The 22,362-nt window shown below is 37.5% G+C and overlaps 1 non-coding gene and 1 pseudogene across 1 annotated transcript; one reads left to right on the top strand and one right to left on the bottom strand.

The window, feature by feature from the left end:
• The window catches only part of LOC110556205 (wee1-like protein kinase 2), a 52,295-nt pseudogene extending 31,127 nt beyond the window's left edge, over window positions 1-21,168 (bottom strand).
• On the top strand, window positions 9,418-9,564 carry LOC132648827 (small nucleolar RNA SNORA48). The gene has a single exon (XR_009587230.1). It is a non-coding gene; the product is annotated as a small nucleolar RNA SNORA48 (small nucleolar RNA).
• Window positions 21,169-22,362: the final 1,194 nt, after the last annotated feature.

The raw sequence follows: 22,362 nt of genomic DNA on the forward strand, positions 1-22,362 counted from the left end.
ACATGGCCTTTGTAATCACAAGAGTCAATCATGAGCAAAAGGTGAATCTTCTAATGATTGTTTCTTTAAGACACTGAGTGTTCTTAATCCATACTTGACATTTTGTAGCACAATGACTTGAAGAATTGAAATGACATTCTTGTTTCATTACCATGGCACTGACTTCTGTAGCTGCTAGGATTTTGACCTGTTTTGTTTTAAGCAAATATTGACATATATCTCCATGTTCAGTTGTTCAGAGTATAATTTATTTAATAATGAATTGAATTAAATCATTAAACTTAGAATGATAGTCAAATACTAATCAACATTTTCCAGGGTCGTGGACAGCTTGGGCTAGAGTAGTGGGATTCCATGGACTATGAAGACTATAAATAGCACAGTTTTAGAAGCTGGAGGCTAAGGTTTGGGTGCCCATGAGGTCAGGTTCTAGTGAAGGCTTTCTTTTGGGTTGCCGACTATTGTCCTCTCATGGCGTTTTCAAATGAGAGGGAGCGTGTGAGGGAACTCTCTAGGATCCCTCATTTATGAACACTGGTCCCATTCATGAGGGTTTCTGAATCATCTCATAACTTGATTACCTCCAAAGACCATGACCTCTCATAGAGTCAAAATGAGGTTTAAATTTTCCACATAGGATTTTTAGGAAGACCAAACATTTAGTCCCGGCAGCCAGTGTTGATCAAATATCTGAAAACTATTCTCTTTTTAGTAGAGACAAAGTGTTAGTAAGAGTGGCCTAAACACAGATGAGCATAGACCAGTCTCTGTGTGCCAGAACTCTACTCAAGGGATCAGAGCACTCAGTAAAAGGAAGTGTTGGGAATATTCTATGCAAAATTGTTATTTTAAAAGCATAAGTAGTATGAAAGAATAGGAATTTACAAAGTGTAAAGAGCCTGACTGTTCAATAAGGCAAAACAAAGAATGAAAAGCTTTAGTATCCCATATGGTAAGAAAACAGTGTGAAATCCATTTCAATGTAGAATTAAAAAAAAAAATCACAACATATTGAAAGCAGTGCAACATAAGGAAAAATGTGTATGTTTTGGTTATGGCTGACAACAAAATGACCCTTGGAACCAATCATTTCTCTAAGAAACAGTTAATGATTTTAATGATAAACTTTCATATCAGATAAGCTTAGTTGTATTTTACAAACATTAATATTACGTAGTTTAGGCACCAGTAATCAAATAGGAGATTTTATACATGATCAGTAATGTGACACTGTTGCTTCTGACATCAGAAACAGACTGATCGCATGTGCACATGTATGAAAAGATGTGTGTATGTTTAGGAAAGTAAATGTTTCAAATACTTTATGGAACAAATATAAACAATTTATGTTTTTAGCTTCAAAGAGAAAAAAGTCTGCTTGGAACAAAACTGAAAGTTCAGGATTTTTTAATTAGTGCAAAAACTGTTAAACATTAAAAAAAAACATATCTTGTCCAGTTATGATCTGCTTCTCCCACTGTGAGAAATTCTTATAATGGAATAGCACTATGGAGCATTGGGAAACACCTCAGTCAGTTAAGTGCTTGCCAGTTAGACATGAGGACCTGAGATGGACCACCAAGTGCCCACACAAAAAGACCAACATAGTGGCTGCATCTGTATTCTCAGTCCTGGGAAGGCAGAGACAGACAGCTCTATGGAGCTCTCAGGACAGCCAGCACCACCCACTCGCCCTCAACAAGCCCCAGGTCCTAGTGAGAGTCACTGTCTTCAAAACATGCTAGAAGCTACTGGAAAAGGAAGCCCACACACATGTACGTGTACATATGAACCCGTGCACGCATGTGCACACACACACACAGTCTTAAAAAGAGAGAAAGAACGTGAATGAAGGAAGGCAGGTAGGCAGGCAGGAAAGAAAAAAAGAAAAGGAAGGAAAGAAGGATGGAAGGCCTTCATTGAGGAGCATGGATATTATAGATACCTATGTATACATACATATTTATATGTATACATATATAGGTATCTATGTATTATTATCAGGATGTAAAGAGAATAATTGCAAAATGAAATACTTTGAAGATCCTTAAAAATCTTCAGATTTTATTAGATACACTGGGAAGACCTGTGCAGATAGGTAAGAATGAGAAGAATTATAGACCCTCTATTATTTACTTAGCAAATTGCAGGGCAGAAAACTTCAGAAAGGAGTATTTGAAATCAAGAATAAAAGAAGAGAAGATTAAAAAAAACACATTAAAAAAAGGAAAGGAAATAGTGTTAAGATGTGTCTGATTCCTCCTTACTTTCTGGTATGTTTGTTATTGTTAAATAATTATTTTAAAATTTTGTATCTGTTTTTATATTCAAAATGTACTTACCAACATCTTTTAAGCCATTTAAAGATAGAATAATTATTTTCCATTGCTTTTAGATTTGTCAAACTGCTAAATCAAATACTTTACATAAATTTTATTTTAAATATGGAAAAGTTGATACTATAATATAAATATAATGTTGATGGGGTTTGAGATAATGTTCTGCCAAATGTGAGATGACAGCAGAAAAGTCTTCCTGACACCCCCTCCTGTTTTCTCTGACCTTGCTATGTCGTAGGCCATGTGATCCTTAGAGGGGAGGTGTCCACTCTGCATGGAAGGGAAGGATGTCATTTTTAAAAAATAATTATTATTACAATTTATTCTCTTTGTATCCTGGCTGTGGTCCCCTCCCTAATGTCCTCCCAATCCTACCCTTCCTCCCTTATCTTCCATTCCCTTCTCCAAGTCCACTGATAGAGGAGGTCCTCCTTTCCGTCCATCTTACCCTAGCCTATCAGATCTCATCAAGACTGGCTCCATTGTCTTCCTCTGTGGTCTGGCAATGCTGCTGTCCTCTCAGAGGGAGGTGATCAGAGAGCTAGCCACTGAGTTCATGCCAGAGAAAGCCTCTGCACCCTTTACTAGGGAACCTACTTGGAGACTGAGTCCATGGACTACGTCTGAGCAGGAGTTTTAGGTCCTAGCCATGCATGGTCCTTGGTTAGTGTATCAATCTCTCCAGGGCCCCCAGGGCCCAGGGAAATATGTCCTTATCTGGGAAGCTAAACAGCACATGAGACCCAGAAAAACCAGGTCTTGCCAAGTCCACCTCACTATTAGCATTAGAGCATTTCCCCTTTGTGCAATCACTCTCCATAGCTACCATCTTCATTTAACTCAGAATGGAAAATACTGCACCTTCATCTTGAGAGACTCTTGTTGTCAAATAAACCTTACAGAAGTAAATACACATATACAATGCCATGTTTTTACTTCATTGTCTGTTAATCATGTCTCAGCTATGAGCCTTGAGCTGGGTGAGAAATGAACATTTTTTTTTAACTCCTCAGATCAACTAAAATATTAATGAGGTCACTCTTTGGCATTGGTGTTATTACTAAAAGGTTTTTCAGGTTTTCTTTCAGTAGGATTGGCTTAATAGACTCTTAATGCATTTTTAGATTTATTTCCCTGCAGCAAAAACCCAATTGAACTCACTGCTTTTTGTTTCTCTTCTTAAAACCTGAAATATATCTATAAAAGCACTGAGTTGGCGAAAATCTGTAAGTGCAAGGTGACTTTGCGGAACAAATTAACAGAATTAGTAAACTATTCTACTTTCTGACCTTTTATATTTTTCTCTTAAAACGAAGAAGGAAGAATTAAACCATATTCTAACTGTTTTGAATTAGGTAGCAAACAGGCTGTTGTAGGTTTGTTTTTGCTGTCGTGATTTAAAAAACTGACAAAACATATCTGGGGAGGAATGTTTATGAAATGCAGTCCTAGGGAAACCACAGCAGAAACTCAAAGCAGAAACTCAGAGTCAAGAACTGAAGCAGAGAGAGAGATGGCTTGCTGCTTGCTTTCCAGCTCATATTCAGTTAACTTTCCTAGAAAAGGCAGGGCCACTTGCCTAGAAACAGAGCTGCCCATAGTGGGCTCAGCCCTTAGGTATCAATTTGCAGTCAAGAAAATGCCCTAAAGTTATGCCCATTGCCCAATCCAAAGGAGGCAATTCTTTGTGTCAGGTTGACAACTAAAGCTATGACACAGGCCAAAATGCTTGTAATTTTTCTTTAAGAAATTATTTTTTAAATAAAAATATAATTATATTGTTTTTTATGTTCCCTTTTCTTCCTCCAAGCTCTTCTATGCACTGTCTCCCTTGTTCTTTCTCAAATTTATGTTCTCCATTTCCAAATTTGTTGTCATGTGTGTATATATTTCTAAATGTATAAATATAATGTACACAGTATCTATAATGTTACTTGTATGTATGCTAACCATTTGGTATGGGAAGGATAATTGATGTGTTCTTCCTTGTCAAAGGCTCTCCCACACAGCATTGCTTGGTTGTGGGTAGCTCTTTGTCTAGGGTTGAGGCTTCATGAACTTTTCCCCTTCACATTAACATGTCCATTTGTGTAGTCCTTATTCAGGTCATGTTTAGGTAGCCATGTTGGTGAGAATTCATGAATGTAGCTTCTCTGACATTCTAGGAGATGTCATTTCAAAGCAGATGTCATTTGTTTTCACCTGGCACTTACCGTCTTACCGTCTCTTCTGCAGCGATCCCTGAGCCTTTGGTGCAGGAGCTGTGCTACATATATATATATGTGCTACATATATATATATATGTATATATATATATATGTATATATATGTATATATATACATGTGCTCAGTTGTGGCTGAGTACCACATGCTCACTTGTTCTCTACATTTTGATCAGTTGTGGTTTTCTGTAATGGTTTCTGACCATATGTTGCAAGGACAAGTCCCTTTGTTGAGGGATAAAATTTATCAAAAGTGCCTCTTTAAAAAAAATACTTTGTTGACAAGTGATAGATATTTGGCATTCTAATCTGGTAATACTGGGATAATCACAGCGCAGGTAGAGACACTGATGAGACACAGTAAGTTGTAGTAAAAGACTTGCCATCAATCAAAGTAGTGCAGAATCTGATGCTTAGGAAGATAGAATTAGAATACGATGGAATCTTTACTATAAGATCTGAGTGTCTGATGAGTTACTGCTATGTGTGAATGTGTGTGTGCATTCATGAGTTTGTTGTACACTTTAGCTCTAGACGACAATTTGACATAAAAGAGAGATCACGAGTAATTTGTATCTAAATCAGTTATCTACAATTCAGTTTAATGTTTTAAAAGTACTACTAGATACATTTTATTATATGACTAATTCTAGGCTTGGTGAGGAAAAACAACAGTGAACAGAATTAAGCAAAATATTTTTTGCCCCTTGGAAAAAGAAACAATTGTGAGAACCATGCAATAATCAGTAAAATATTAGAACAATTATTCTCTGTCATTGGAAGCCCTATATATACCTATGATTGGGAGAGGTCAGGTTTCCTGGGGGAAGTCATTTGTCCGCTTTCACACAAACTGGTCCCCCAGCAAGTGATGGAGGTCCTTTGAAATTAAGTACAATTTCAATGAATTGGCACAACCTGAAATCAATACCTGAACATGAGCAATCAACAGTTCAAAGGCCTGAGGCCAGATTGAAGCTGTTCAGAAACCAACTGCTCAAGCGAAGAACAGGAAGAAAAATAAACTTTCTGTGATTAGAAGGGTATAGATGAGAATTCTATTGTTTTAAGGATCCTCCTTTGGAAATAGAAATAACCCTTCAATAAAGAATCCTGGGTAAATGGCGTGGGCAGTGGTGTTCATGCTTTCTACAGCAGGCATATGCCAACTTGCGTACTCAAGTGGCCAGATGTGGCTAGAAGTGGTCTCATGTGTCTGAATAGTAGCCCTCTCAGGCACATCAGTGATTGGACTAATGCCCCTTGGCAGGATGTTGTCTAATCTAGTTGAATGGGTGTTCTCTTCATCCTGAAAAAAAAAAAAAAAAGTAAGACCTGGTTTATCATTTTACATGTTGGGGTTTAATTCTCTGAGTTCAAAACAGGAACAGTTTACTCTTTATCAAATGACAGTAAAGATGTATTTATCTAGCTTAGTTGACTTAAGCAAAGTCAACTACCTAGGTATAACCACTTTGTATTTATTTTTCAGATCTGAAGGTAAGTTTATGGTGCATTAGGTAATTTTTAGAAACAGTGATTAATGATTATTTACTCTTCTGGAAGCTTTGCTGATCCTGGATATTAGATGATTTTTTATATGGTATAATTTTACAAAAAAACACATCAAGCATCATATTTCTATTCTTAGGAATATTTAACCAATTCCTAATTTTCACATCAATTTCTTTTAAAAAAATTAGAAGGATTTAGAAAAAGCCCCGATCTTTTTTAGTGTTAGGAATAGGGTATTTTTCACATGAAATATAAGATAATACAGTAAGAATTTTCACAAATTTGTCTCTGCTTTAACATAGAAATGCTATATTTTAGGGTACTATCATTTGCAACAATAATTTTTATAACAAATATTGTGCCTTTTGATAAGTAAAGAAAATATGACTCAAGTTGTTTTCTTGCCTGGGTTTTCCAAGAATATCACTGACTAATGAGGAATACTGGAGCATGACTTTTTTATTTATGAACTTATTTTCTGGGGGAGAGCATTTTACTGACAGATTGTTCAGCTGTTTTTTCAGCTTGATGTTCAGTGATACATTCTGAAGAGACAAAATATTTCTATATTCAAAGTACCTTGCTATCAAAATGGTCACTTAACTCATTTCATCTTCATGTTTTGTGGTCCCTTTACTTGAGAGCATCTTGGCTATCATATGCCCTTGTATTAGTTATAAAATGTTTCTTTTCTGGATTTTTGTGAGCACTAGGAAATCACTCATATTCTATGCAAACAGCTGGACAGTGATACTATAGCTTAACTACAGTCCTGATCTTTGCTCATTTTAAGTGGAATGTTTTTCTTTGCTGAAAATGCTTCATCCTGGATTGTACAAAGTGTCATATCAGCCAAATGGATTCCCAACAGTTTGTGTAATTATAACCACCCAAATGAACACAAAAATTCCTCATAAACATCACAACATCATCTGATTTTTGGCATTACATTAAAGTACATAAATGTGATTCCAATTAGATTGGGGAAGTTTTAAAGATACTTCTGAAGACCAGAGTTTGGTGGTATCATTCTTGAAAAAAAAAAAATGTAAAAAGTTGCTCTTTAGCTCACCCAGTGTATGAAGAAATTGTCATTATGAAAACTTCATTAATATGTAAATTGCAACATTTTGATTAGCACTTGCAGACCCCTTTTGTTAAGAAAAAAGACGGAAGGAGCTAACCAGATTGCAATAATTTACATAATAAAAACTCAGTGGTGGCAATGCCACTGAGTAAAAGACCTAAAGAAAGCTAAAATGTCTTTTTAAACAGCTTAATAAAATACTAGGATCTCAAAATACAAAAGGAGAGAAAATATTTTTCTTTGAACTGACAAACTCTGCTGGGTTGGTAATCGTGAGGTCCTGTGCATTACGTGAAAATGATGGGATTGAAAATGTATGCATCCAACAATATCAACATCTCCATATTTTTCAAGCTTAGAATATGTGTTTATATCACAGATATATAAGAAAAACAAAAGAAATTATATTCACCCACTAATGACCTGTATATAGAAGATAACTTTGTGAGACTCATTTGTTGTGAAAATTACTAATATAATTAAGTGATCAAAAGACATATTTTATAAGAATATAAACATTTAAACAACACAAAACAAAAAAGTTAGAAAATTTATATTTGATGATTAATGTTAATATGTAGTTTTGGTGGGTTTTAACTTAGCAGACAGGTTATGGTGAGGAGGTCACCTTAAGAGAGAAAACCAACCCCCCAAAAACTAGAAACAATATTCTTGCTACTTTACTGGGTGGTTTTCTTTGAAATATAAAGACGTCATAAGTATGACTTTTGACCCTTCAGACTATTGCCTTACTTTTCCCATTTCCCTTCTTATTTGTTAGACATACCTACATAGACCTTTGATGTTAAGTTACTGTTGCATTAAGCAAGATTGAGGCTAATAGTGTACATGGGAATATCCTGCTATGTGGAGGTGAAATGTGGAAATTAAATTAGAATCTTTTAAAGGATTTTCTTCCTGAAAAATCTTCATAGGCCCAGACTTCACATTAGATAGAAAACAGTGAATGGGATATGAGAATTCGTTGATGAGAATGTCTTCTAGCTGATTCCAGCCAGACAAAACCCTTCTTGGCATCAGCCATTTGTTTGTTGCTCAAAGGAGTCCTGGAATTGCTTTAACGGTTGATTGCCACCTTGAAGGGAGGTAGTTTTGGTCTCAATGCTTTATCTTTTGTAACATTCTTGTCTTTAGTGTCATAGCAATTAGGTTAGTTCTGGAGAAACCTATTAATCATTTCAGTTAGTGTTAAATCGCCTAAGTGTGTCGATTTGGAATCTGGAGAAGAAAATGGAAGATTAATGAGGTGCCTCTAGTTAGATGTGATAATCCAAAACTAAATGTCTGGTGCCCCACTTGTTTTACTGTGTTGACAATGTAGATTTTATAGTTGCTAAGCTCTGCCTTAATAAAATAAGGAAATGCAGCACTATGGTTCAGAAGTAGAAAAAACAAAGATTAAAGGAACTCTGTACCAGAGCTGAGGCCCAGAACACGGTGCTGTAAACTGCTAACTAAAGGGTACAGGAGGGTCCCAGGACAGAAGCAAGGATGCCTCATCTTTCAATTCTTTTGTGTCTGGACACTTTTCTAACCATGACCAGCCTAGAAAATGGAACATTAAAACCTAGAATAGTAGCTTTTTTTTTTTTTTTTTTTTTTTCTCCAGAGCTCCACTTTCACCCCCCTCCAAGAAGAAAAAAATGCTACATAGAGAGTCTATGAATCTGGACGAATCCCTTAGTCCTTCTGCCCAACGTGCTTATATTGGATTTACCCATTTTGTCCAATCAAACTTAAACATAAACTATGTGTCTTATGTCTTTGATTTCTAAACTCTCATTTCATGTGTCATTCCTACTCAGGAAATGGCTTATTCTTTTATCAGTTATTTTCCATTACAGTCATGACCATCAGGACAGGTAAAGAAATACAACCTGTTCTTTTGCTCCTATGCCAAGCAAGATAAAATCAAGGCAGAGAGAGGCACACGCCACCACCACCACCATTGCCTCCATCCTTTTATTTTTCTCTTTTCTGAAACCAATTGCATGGCAAGAAGCCAACTTAAGGGAGGAAGAATGACTTTCAGCTTATAGTTTAGGAAGCAATGAAGTCCATTGTGTTGGGGTAGGTATAATGGCAGGAACATGAGGTGTTGCTCATAACACATACATGCTAGAAGCAGAGAAAGCAGATCAATGGGACATGTGGTTACGTTATAAAACAGTAAGACCTGACAGTGACCCAGTTCCTATGGGGAAGCTCCACCTCCTGAAAGTTCCACAGCTTGAGCCCCTGACAATAGGCAAAGAGACACCTTGGTGGTGGTGGTGGTGTTCTTATATCAGTTAGGGGAAGAACAGATGGCAGCCCTTTCTTTATCCTAGCTTGATGCCTGGCATGGTGGTCAAAGCTGTCTTATGCCTAAGACTCATAAAAATCAATTCAAATCCTGCAGCACAACACGGGAGGAAGAAGACAAACTGAGACCTTTGGACCACCATGCCACCCACAGACCTGCCCTCTGTAGCACAGGGAAGTCTCCAGTCACCCACTTGCTTCCACGTCATTCAGCAAGGATGGAGTATGGTGCCCAGGGGCCCGCTAGCTGAGAGGCTTGTAGCAGTAGTCACTACAGTGTGAGAGCATGTGGTGGACAGATGGGCAAGAAAGAGATGTTGAGCAGCTTGAGCAGTATGAAGAGAGATGGAACTGGAGATTTGAGGGTACAGAGGAATAGCCTGCTATGAGTGGTCAACCCCACCACCTAGATTATGGTGAGGTCCTCACCTGAGTTGCCACTTAGGGCCATGTCTGAATCTGCGGCTACACAGCCTCCGGGGTCAGGGTCAATGCCCATGGCTCTTATCATCACTAGACAACAAGAGGATGTCCCTGGTCAGGGCAGCTGGTGGGGACATCATGGACATTTAGGGGCTGCACAGAATTCACTCCACCTCTCACTGGATGTGAGGCTCTGGAGTGAGCCCCCATATCTCACCTGTGTCAGCACTTGGGAGAGTAATCCCTGAGCTTCGTCCAGAAATCGCAGTAGGCGATTTACCCACTGAGTCCTGGGTGACTTATCTCTCTACAGAGTTTTTTCTCTCCTAACTTTTGTGCTTAAACCTCCTTCCAAAATATCCCTTTAATAAACATTAACTCTGCTTCAAACTGTACCGAGTTTCTGCAGTGAAGCCAAGGATCCAACTTGACCTGAGTAGGGTCCCTAAAGGGTAAAGGAACTCGTCTGGTTGCTGGTGGACGTCCTGGGCTTTGTCTTTTCTCACCGTGATCTGATAATACCAGATCCTTGTTTTCTTTCCAAAATCTTAAATTTGTTGATCTAATGATATGAGGGCATTTTGTAAGGTATTTAAAAGTATTTTTAAATTTACAGGTATCTTGGTTTCCAGGTTAATTTGGTCATTGATAATTATATATTATTGATTACTAGCGAGTAATTTGGCTATGACAATTGTCTGCTCCCTGAATACATTGTCTCTAGAACAGAATGCTGAAAAAAGAGAAAACTGTGACAAATAATTTGTTAAAGTTGGCATTATGCATGTTCTGTGCTGGAAAAAATGAAACACAATGTGTACTAAAAATGTAGCAAGCAGAAAGCAATAGACAGGAAAATACATGAGTAGAAGTACTAATGGCATGCATGAGCTGATGCAATTTGCAAAACTTCTCATGGAATGAATGTGAAATGATTCCTGGAGAGCATTGTCTTTGCTGTTGACTAAAGCCTAGATGAAGGTGCACACCATCACTATAGAGTAGGTTCAGTGATACTGGAAACAGCAGGGCATGTTGAGGGAATGAATGCATTTTCAAATTGACTGTACGATAGAAGTTGTTAGAGCTTGTCTAAGAAAATGAAATTATTAAGTTTCACTACACTGTAAATACTGGAGGAGCCACTGACGTTTCTAGCAGATCAGTAACAATATTCCTGGAACATCATATTGGCTGTATTATGATGGGAAAAGGCTGTCAACTAAATAAGCATAGCGGTTCAGAATGCAAATTCTACATTCAGAATAAAGGCTGCTGTAAATCAATTATTGATCTTGAAACACATGCATGAAATTTTGAATGCTGAGATTGGAGAACTAGCGCAATGGGCAAAATGCTTTATGGGAATGCACAAAGGCTTTCAAACCCTCAGCAACTGTGTGAAAATTGGGTGTGGCAGCCTACATCTGTAGTTCCCAGTGTTATGGAGTTTAAAGATAGATGGTTTCCTAGAGCAAAGTGGCTAACTAGCTTAGCTGATTAGCTTCAAGGTCTGTGAAAGATGCCAATCTTAAAAAATAAGGTGGAGAGAAATTGGGGGAGACAACCTCTACAAGTATGTGCACCCACATATACAAACAGTGCACACACACAAGCACACACACACTGGATGCAATCTTAGTCTTTCAAGAATGGCTTATTATTATAAAAGCTATTGTAGAAGCTTCATTCACCCTGAGTGTCATGGCCAATATTTTTATAACAAAAGACATGTTAATAAGAGGAAAATATAGCATATGCTTTTTATTAGATTATATATTCAGGAGCTTAGGAAAACTCTGAAGGAGGAGAAAGAGACTGTGTTCATTATGTGTTTGCTATAACATATATTATCTTATATCAATGAATCATTCTATCAAACTGACTAGTAAACTAAATTGTAATTGATTTAAAATAAAACTCTTTTTAAAAAAACATAAAAAATAAATAAAAATAAAAACCACAACTTTTTTTTGAGGAAAATAAAACACAACATGGCATTTAGAAATAGGAGAGACCCATAACCAAGACTTTGGCAGAATATAGGGAATCATAGGAAGGAAGGAGAAATTAGTATATCCTAGAGGAGACAGGGAGCACCACAAGGTCCAAATATATCAGGACACAGGGGTCTTCTATGAGACTGTTTATCTAACCAAGGACCATGCCTGGATATAACCTACAACCCCTGCTCAGACATAGCCCATGGTAGTTCAATATCCAAGTGGCTTCCCTCGTAAGGGAGACAGGAATTGTTTCTGACATGAACTCATGAGCTTCCCCTCTCCCCTGAGGAAGGAGCAGCCTTGCTCGGCCACAGATAAGGACATTGCAACCATCCTGAAGATACCTGATAAGCTAGGGCTAGACGGAAGGAGGGAGGACACCCCCTCTCAGTGGAAACTTAAATAGCACCTTCCAGTACTGAAACAGCCCGTGAGGTGGAGGCTTTCAGACAAGATTCAGCTTGTATTTTTGCAGTCCTGGAGCTGAGGCACATGCTATCTTCATCAATAGAGACTAATCTTTTGTTTGTTTGTTTGTTTGTTTGTTTTATTTTTTTGTGGTTTTGTTGTTGTTGTTTTTCTTTTGAGACAAGGTCTCTCACTGGCTTCATACTAAGCTGGCTGGCAAGTAAGCACCAGGGGTGCACATGGCTCTGCCTCTTCAGTTCAGGGATGACAAGCTTGTGCTAACAGGCCCAGCTTTTTATGTGGAGTCGGGGATTGAACTCAAGTCTTCTAGCAAGCACTTTACTGAATGAGCTGTCCCGTCCCCCCTCCTCCCCGACTCTACTTCTCTTTCTTAAACTCAAACTAACAATTAAAAGCATCTATGTGTGAGGCCTTGATATTTCAGTTTTTGTCATTCTAGGTGTTCAACATTGGATATTGCCTTCATCTTTGTTGCACCACAATTGCAGTGACTGCCAGTTACCATTGCACTTCTGGTGACACTTGAAACCTAGCAAGTTTGGTTATTATAATTCTAACCTTAAGGAAAAAGATTCTTGGAAAGAATTTTAATTCTGTTACTTCCTGCTAGAACATGGAAACACTGCTCGGATGTCAAATGAGATAGTTTGATTTGGATGAAACCCTGGGCTCAGCTTCCATAAGCACAAACTTTGCAGGGTCTGTTCCCTCTCCTGCTAAGCTCTCAGGCAGGAGCTGGCTGTGCAAGCATTATTCATGCATGATACAGGAAGCTGGTAGCTCCATTTAGTGATTTACTGGCTTGGGTGCTCTTTGTTGAAACCTGAATAAAGTGATAGGATTTTTTTTTTTAACTCTAGATGATTCTTGGCATAGCAAATGCAAGATATTCAGTGCAAATACATGCTCGTGAGAGTCATAAATGCCATTAAGGAGTGTGATTCAAAAGGCATGCTTAAGTTTGGCTTGGAAAAAAAAGAGAAAGAGAGAAAAAAACACACAATGAGGATTTCATTGTCACAATGCGTCAGCTTGGAAGATATAATTGCTTTCTCACGTGCATTCTCTTTTCTTGCATGCGGTTGTCAGTACAACAGAGGAAAAAGGAGGCAAAAAGGTTTTAACTCTGTTACCCCTACCCCTGACCACCTAGAGGAAAAAAAAAATTAAAAAACTAAACTCCAGTGAGTGTCCACGGGTTTTCTAAGGTTCTCTGGTTCTACTTCCTGGCTCCTGGTACTGTTATCTTTATCCTTTGCTTATTTGTCCTCTCTTCTGCCCTTTCCCTCCCCTGATAGTAAGCTGGCAGAGTATAGTTTTCTATGTAATTATTCTCTGGTTTCTTGTCTTTTCCTGTGCTATTTTTTTTTAAAGAAACATAATATTACTCTGTAGCAGGTGGTGACAGTTTTCCACAAGGCATTGATCAATGTGACAAGATAGGAAAGTTTTTTTTCCTCACTTTTTTTTCCCTCTCTTTTTGTTTTAGGACTGAAGAATCAAGACTCTGGGCCTTTTGTGACTACATTAGGTTTGCTGGCAGAATAATATATCAAGGGCGCCAAACCAGTGTAAAGACTTAGTCCATAACCTCTAATCTGCAGACATGAACTCTATTATTTTCCATTAAAATTAGAGGTTTCCAAATTGTAACAGATGTCCTTAATAGACATGTCTTCTTACAGGGGAACATTAGGTAAATGAAAACTGAACCTAGTGTTTTAACTTGCGCTTCATCATAATACAAAGCTCTGTGGCTAGATCTGGCATGTTGAGCTCAAATTACAGAAGAAAGCCTTTGCATGATTTGCATTAATTGATTCATCAGCAATTTTTCTAAATTGCAGCAACTTTGAAATAGTGGGAACTAAAAAATAATAGTCAAAATCCATTTACTCCAAAACAGCTACAATATTTGACAATCTCATAATTCATAGGGATTATACAGTATGTTTCAGTGTTAGAAATAGTTCAATTAACTGCTAAGAGAAAAGAGACAAGGGCAGAAATCTTCCAATAAAGCAATTATGACAAGAAGGTAAGGACAAGCAACTTGACGTAAAAGAGTTTTATGAGTATTGCTATTGCAGGTGTCTGAATATTTCAAAAGAAAGATGATGACTGTGTGGAACAATTAAGGTAAAAACACAAAAGTGGACAAAATTCAAAAGACTAATGTGGTTTGCTGAAGCCATTGAGCCTGCATACCTTATCTCTATGAAATTGCTTCTGCTGAAGCACTTAATGAAATTTGAGCACATTCACATTCTGTATTTTCCGAGTGAAGTTTTCTCTGCCAATAGTGCCACATTTGAAGTTATATCAGAATATCACAACCTGTTTCCTCTGCTTTCCCAAAATAGGAGTGACTAGAACTGACTCTGTCATGGAACCCATGGGCAGATGATGCACTTAAAGAGATGGACAGGATTTAGAACCCATGAACAAGAAGAAAAGACTCTTAAATATACTGCTTCACTCTCTTGTTGATAACTGGAAGAAAATCAGACTCAGTATTGTTTTATTTTATTTTTTTTTAAATCAGTCCCAGCATTCATTGGTATTTAATATGAACATAAAGACAAACAGGTTCAGATGTTTTTAGGTTCTGTGCTGATTCTTGAAGAACTGCCGGCAATTCGTCTGAGTCACTCATGAGGAGATGTGTAGGCCCTACGTAGTGGGACCATGGAGAGGCAGCACAAGGACTTTACATTCCGTACATAGTGAGCTTGAAAATCTCAGCTGTAAGTGAAGAAAAGTTGGGTGAGCAACCTGAAAACAAACCACTGTTCCTACATTTGTCAGATAAGAGGGCCAGTTTTTGCCCTTAAAATTGGAGGAGACCATTCACTGAAGCCTCCACAGGTATGAAGTCTCAGGAGAGCATGGAATTAGAATATGCGGACTTCTAGGGCTCAATGTTGGCAAGTGTGAATCTGAACTACTCCCTGGGACTCTTTCTAGAAAAGACATGTGGCTAATTTTTATGTCTAGGAGCACAGCCAGATTCTCATGGCGCATATGAGTGAAAACTTACCCCGTGTTAGGAAAGGGGAAAATAAACCACTTTGAGGGATACCAGAATGTCCTGTTGTCCCTAGCAACACTTGGTCTCAGAAGGCAACTATTTTTGTCATATTTCTATCTTCTGGGAATTTATCAAAACCTAGTAGAAACATTTATCTGGTAGAAAACATATTCAAGTCCTATCTGCTCTAGCTCTCTGTCCCTGTATAGCAGAAGTATTTGTCAAGTCCATAGTTCATCACAAGGCCCAACACTTAACTATAATACTATAGCACCCTTCCTGCCCCAGTTTGTTTATGAGATTTTCCCCTATTGCATGATTTGTAGCTATGAACTAAAATTTTATAAAACAAATAAATGTAGAGGAATTTTAATTCAGAATATGGCTGCTCCAGCAAGAGAACACATCTAAAGACCTTCTAGGTCTGTGTGGTCTGGTTGGAATACAGATATGCCTTTAATCCCAAGAGACAGAGGCAAGCAGGTCTGAGTTCAAGGCCAGTTCAAGGTACAGAAAAGCTTAGGTCCTTGTGTGGTGGTACTCGCCTTTAATTCCAGCATTTAGGAGACAGAGGCATGCAGATCTTTGAGTTTTAAGCAGTTCTGTTCAGGCTGTTTGGTTGAAAGTGAGTTGACAGACAGTGCAGTGAAACTGAGTTTGTGAAATTCAGAGGCAATTTTACTGGGAGAGTTTTACAGAGATAGGTTGAAGAGAGAACAAGGTAGACACAGGTGAAGACAGAATGAGCCAGAAGATTAAAACAGATTGCCAGAGTTTGTTTGGGGCCAAGCAGAGCTATTCAGTGAGAAACAAAGAAGCCAGATTGAATCAGTCAGTTTGGAGAAGAATTTGAGCCATACCAGGTTAATTGAGCCATCCAGACAGAATTCAGAAAGAACTAGAAAGGGTGAGCTTTTCAGCAGTAAGTCTCAGGCTAAAAACATTCTAGGCCTAGATTAGATTTTACAGAGGCTAGAAGCAGTAAGTCTCAGAGATGACAATTAAACCAGTTGAATAAAGGATACTTTTACCAAAGGATACTTTCATAAAAGTCAAAACTAAAGAACAAACAAAAAATAATATGTAGAGTGTAAAGGGGTCAGAGAAAGAACCAGACATAGACATGTCAGGAATGTTGGAATTTTCAGGAAGGAGTATAAAACAGTTGTGAACGATCTGATTTAAAAACATGATGAATAATGTGGATGTCAGTTAGAAAAAGACAGACCAGGTGACCAGAGTAATGGGAGTAGGAATGAGTACAAGAATGCTACGAGTGAGAACCACTATAGCAGAACTGATGGAATTAAAATTCCTCTACATTTATTTTAATTAATTTTAATTCAGAATATGGCTGCTCCAGCAAGAGAACACATCTAAAGACCTTCTAGGTCTGTGTGGTCTGGTTGGAATACAGATATGCCTTTAATCCCAAGAGACAGAGGCAAGCAGGTCTGAGTTCCAGGCCAGTTTTAATTGGATTATTTGGTTTGTTGGTGTTTAATTTCTTGAGTTCTTTATATATTTTGGATATTAGCCCTTTGTTGGAGGTAGGATTGGTAAAGATCTTTTCCTAATATGTAAATAGTCATTTTGTTCTATTGACAGTGTTCTTTGCCTTATAGAAGCTTTTCAGTTTCTTGAGGTCCCATTTATTAATTGTAGATTTTAGAGCCGAGCTATTAGAATTATGCTCGTAAAGTTGTCTCCTGTGCCAATGAATTCAAAGCTCTTCCCCACTTTTTCTTCTAGCAGATTTAGTCTATCTAGGTGAAGCTCTTTGATTCACTTGGACTTGAGTTTTGGGAAAGGTGATAAATATGGATCTATTTGCCTTTTTCTACATGTAGACATCCGTTTAGACTGGCACCATTTGTTGAAGATGCTTTCATTTTGTCATTATATGGTTTTTTTACTCCTTTGTCAAAAAATCAACTCTCTGAAGGTATATGAGTTTATTTCTGGGTCTTCAGTCCAATTCCATTGATCAACCAGTCTGTTCCTATGCCAGTGCCATGCAGTTTTCATTGCTTTTGTTCTATATTACAGCTTGAGATCAGTGATGGAGATACGTCCAGAATATCTTTTATTGTACAGGATTGGTTTAACTATTTTGGTTTTTTGTTTATCCATATAAAGTTAGAATTGTTCTTTCAAGGTCTGTAAAGAATTGTGTTTGAATTTTTATGGGGATTGCATTGAATCCATTGATCAATTTTGGTAAGATGGTAATTTTTACTATGTTAATCCTAATAAACCATGAGCATGAGAGATCTTTCCATTTTCAGATATTATCTATAAGTTTTCTCAGAGTATTGAACTTCTTGTCATACAGGTATTTGACTTGCTTAGAATTACACCAAGATAGTTTATATTATTTGTGGCTATTGTGAAGAATGTTCTTTCCCTAATTTCATTCTCAGCCTATTTGATGTTTGTATACAGGAGGGTTACTGCTTTTTTTTTTTTTAATTAATTCTCTATCCATCCACTTTGTTGAAGGTATTTTTCAGCTGTAGGACCTCTCTGGTGGAATTTTTGGGGTCATTTATGTATACTATCATATCATCTGGGAATAGTGATGCTTTGACTTCTACCTTTCCAATTTATATCCCTTTAATCTCTTTTAGCTGTCTTATTGCCCTGGCTAGGACTTCAAGTACTATGTTAAAGAGATGCATTGAGAGTGGGCAGCCTTGTCTTGTTCCTGATTTCGGTAGGATTGATTTAAGTTTCTCTTAATTTGATGTTGGCTATAGGCTTGCTGTATATTGCCTTTATTATGCTTAGGTGTGTGCCTTGTATCCCTGATCTTTCCAATACTTTTAAGTTTGTGGGGTGTTAGATTTTGTCGAATGCTTTTTCAGCATCTAATGAGATACTCATGTGGTTTCTTTTTTTTCTTTCAGTTTATGTGATGGATTAGATTGATGGATTTTGAACCACCCTTGTATACTTGGTATGAATCGTACTTGATCACAGTGGATATTTTGATATGTTCTTTAATTTGGTTTGTGAACATTTTTGTTGAGTATTTTTGCATCAATGTTTACAAGGGGAATTGGTCTGAAATTCTCTTTCTTTTTGGGTCTTAGTGAGGTTTATGTATCAGGGAGACTGTGGTCTCATAGAATGTGTTTGGCAATGTTCCTTCTGTTTCTATTTTGTGGAATAGTTTGAAGAGTGCGGTGTTAGATCTTCTTGGGAAGTCTGGTAGAATTCTGGACTGAAACTATCTGGCCCTGGGCATTTTTTGGGTGGGAGACTGTTAATGACTGCTTCTATTTCCTCATGGGTTTTAGGACTATTTAACTTGTTTACCTGATCTTGATTTAACTTTGGTAAGTAGAATCTATCAAGAAAATTGTCCACTTCATATAGATTTTTCAATGTTGTGGAGTATAGGCTTTTGAAGTAAGACCTAATGATTCTTTGGGTTTCCTCAGTGTCTATTGTTAAGTCTCCCTTTTCTGATTTTGTTGATTTGGGTGCTGCCTTTCTGCCTTGTAGTTAGTTTGGCTAAGGGTTTGTCTATCTTGTTGATTTTCTCAAAGAACCAGCTCTTGTCTTCATTGATTCATTGTATTCTTCTCTTTGTTTCTATTTTATTGATTTCAGCCTTGAGTTTGATTATTTCCTGCTGTCTACTTCTTTTGGTGTATTTGCTTTCTTTTTTCTTAAAGCTTTCAGGCGAGCTGTTCAGTTACTATTATAGGATCTCCAATTTTTTTATGAAGGCCCTTATTGCTATGAACTGTGCTCTTAGCACTGTTTTCATTTGGTTCCATAGGTTTCAATGAATTTAAGGAAGTCTTTAATTTCTTTCTTTACTTCTTTTCTGATCTTGTGGTCATTGAGTAGGGAGTTGTTCAGTTTCCATGAGTGTGTAGGCTTTTTGTTATTTTTGTTGTCATTGAAGTCCAGCTTTAATCCATGGTGATCTGACAGAGTACATTTGGGTTAATTCAATTTTCTTATATAGGTTGAAGTTTTCTTTGTGACCTACTATAAGGTCATTTTTGGAGAAGTTCCATGGGATGCTGTGTGGAAGGTATATTCTTTTGTGTTTGGGTGAAAAATTCTGCAAATATCGATTAGGTCCATTTGATTCATAAGATTTGTTAGTTTCATTAATTTTCTATTTATCATCTGTCTTGATCATCTATTGATTTGTGAGAGAGGTATGATTAAGTCTCCCACTATTAATGTATGGGAATTGATGTATGATTTAAGATTCATAATGTTTCTTTTACAAATATAGGTGCCCTTGTATTTGGGGCATAGATGTTCAGGATTGAGATGTACTTTTTGTGGATTTTTTCCTGTGATGAAAATGAAGTGTTTTCTCTCATCCCTCTTGATTAATTTTGGATGAAAGTGCATTTTATTAGATATTAAAATGGCTATTCCAGTTTGCTTCTTCCATCTGTTTGCTTGGAAAACCTTTTTCTAGACCTTTGCTCTGAGATAATGTTTATCATTGTTGCTGAGGTGTGTTTCTTGTATGCAGGAGGATGTTGGGTCCTATTTATGAATCCACTTTGTTAGCCTGTGCCTTTTTATAGGAAGGTTGAGTCATTTTGTTGAGAGATATTAATGATCAATGATTGTTAAGTCTTGTTATTTTGATGTGGGTGGTGCTTGTGTATTTCTGTGCTTCTTTTCTTTTGGTTCTGCTGTTGTAAAGTTATTTATTTCCTGTGGGTTTTTTGTTGTTGTTGTTGTTTGTCTTTTTTTTTTTTTCAATGTGGTTGACCTCATTCGGTTGGAGTTTTCCTAGTATCTTTTGTAGGGCTGTGTTTGTGTATAGATATTATTTAAATTTGATTTTGTCATGGACTATCTTGTTTTCTCCATCTATAGTGATTAAAAGCTTTGCCGGGCATAGTAGTCTGGGATGACATCTGTGGTCATTTTCCCAGGCTTTCATAGTCTCTATGAGAAGCCAGGTGTGATTCTGATAGGTCTGCCTTTATATTGGCCTTTTCTTTTTCAGCTTTTAATATTTTTTCTTTGCTCTGTTCATCTAGTGTTTTGATTATTATGTGGGAAAAGGATTTTCTTTTCTGGTCTACTCTATTTGGATCTCTGTGTGCCTGTTGTGTATTTATAGGCATCTATTGCTTCAGGTTAGAAAAATTTTCTTCTATGAGTTTCTTGAAAATATTTTCTGGTCTTTGGAACTGGGAATTTTCTCTTTTTTCTATTCCTGTTATTGCTAGGTTTCATCTTTTCATGGTGTCTTTCATTTCTTGAATATTTTGTGTCAGGATTTTTTTTTCAATTTATTATTTTCTTTAACAGATTTATCAGTTTCTTCTGTTGTGTCTTCTAAGCCTGAATTTCTGTCCTCTATCTCTTGTATTTTGCTTACCTTTCTGGTTTGTATTCTCTTCCCTAAGTTTTCCATATCAAATTTTTTCTTGGTTTGTGTTTTCTTTATTGATTTTATTTCCATTTTCAGCTCTTAAAACATTTTATTCATGTCCTTCTTCTGTTTGATTTTGTTTTCTTGTATTTCTTTAAGTGATTTATTAATTTCTTCCTTAATGGGCTCTATTTTTCTGATTGCAGTTTTCTGTATTTCTTAGAGGGAGTTAGTAATTTTCCATTTAAAGTCCTTTACCTGCTTCATAAACATAGATTTAAGGTCATTTTTCTGAGCTCCAGCTGTGTTAGGATATTCAGAGCTTGTTGCCTTATTGCCTTGGTTTTTGTTGACTGTGTTTTTACTCTGGCCCTTAGCCATATGGTTGTCCTTCATATTGGAACCTGCTGCGAGCTTCAACATGTAGGAGGAGCCTTAGGTGGCAGCGGGTGGCCTGGATGTCCTCATGTAGTGTACAGCTCTGTTCTGCTGGCCGTGTCCCAGTTAGACCAATAAGCAGAGATTTAGGGTGTGGGTTTCTACCCTGTGTGGTCCTGTGAGGTTCTGCCAGTCTCCTCAAGACAGCTGGAAGAGCCATGAATCATAGGCAGGCTCTGCATGTCTCTGGGATCTGGATTCAGCTTCAGGATGGGGGCCAGATACTGAAACTGTGTGTTTCTGGAACTCGGGAGTCATGCTGAAGTAGGCTTATGGTGCTGGGTGCTGGAAGCCTAGGACCAGGTAGGCAAGGGAATTTGACCACATAGCCTTCACCTCACTCAGGGCCCTGCATCATGGACACTTAATAAGGCTGATATCTCACAATCTTGGGTATTTTTTTTAAGAACCACCACAGATGCCTTCTGTAGGAAACACTTAATGGAAGGTAACAAGTTTCCCAGGGAAGAAAGGCAGAAGTGACTTCTGTTTCCAATAAGGTATGTAGCTTATGAACACCAACTCCACTGGACTCCTGGGGCTCTGGGGGAAATCCAGGTGCATCTTCTTTTGTTCTCAACCTCAAATGGGAGTTCAAATGATGAGGTGAAAATGCTTTCTGCAGGAACTGAGTCTCTAAAGATGAACATTTTGGTGGAAATCAGGGCTGAGGGAAGGTGACTCTGCATTGGGGCCTGCACCTAGCACCTGAGAGTTTTATGTCTTGATCCACAGGCAGCAGGGAGAAACCATGTGCCACATTGGGTGCAGCCTGATCATATAAGACTTCAAAGCTCTCCCCTCACGATGACACATTTCTTCCAATAAAGCCACAACTACTTAAAGGACCAAAGGGGGGGAAAGGAGACAGGAACAGAAACAATATTTGTGCCAAGAATGACTAAAAAATAGCTCTGAATTAATTGTAAACACCAAATTTCATGCTCACGAAGCTCAAAGAACCAACAGTGATGAATGGAAAAGAACAGAGAATTCAGCAAGATAAAAAGAGAGGAGAGACATTTTTGAGAAATGTTTTTTATAGACTTATGTGGAACTACACGTAGTTTTATCCACCAATTCTTTGCCTTGATATTTACTCAAAGCAGCTGAAAATTCACTTTCCCCCCCCACCGCAGAAAACTGCTTGAGGCTGATAGCAGCTTTACCATCATAATT

The sequence above is a fragment of the Meriones unguiculatus genome, chromosome 17 (genome assembly GCF_030254825.1).
Source record: "Meriones unguiculatus strain TT.TT164.6M chromosome 17, Bangor_MerUng_6.1, whole genome shotgun sequence".
Lineage (NCBI taxonomy): Eukaryota > Metazoa > Chordata > Mammalia > Rodentia > Muridae > Meriones > Meriones unguiculatus.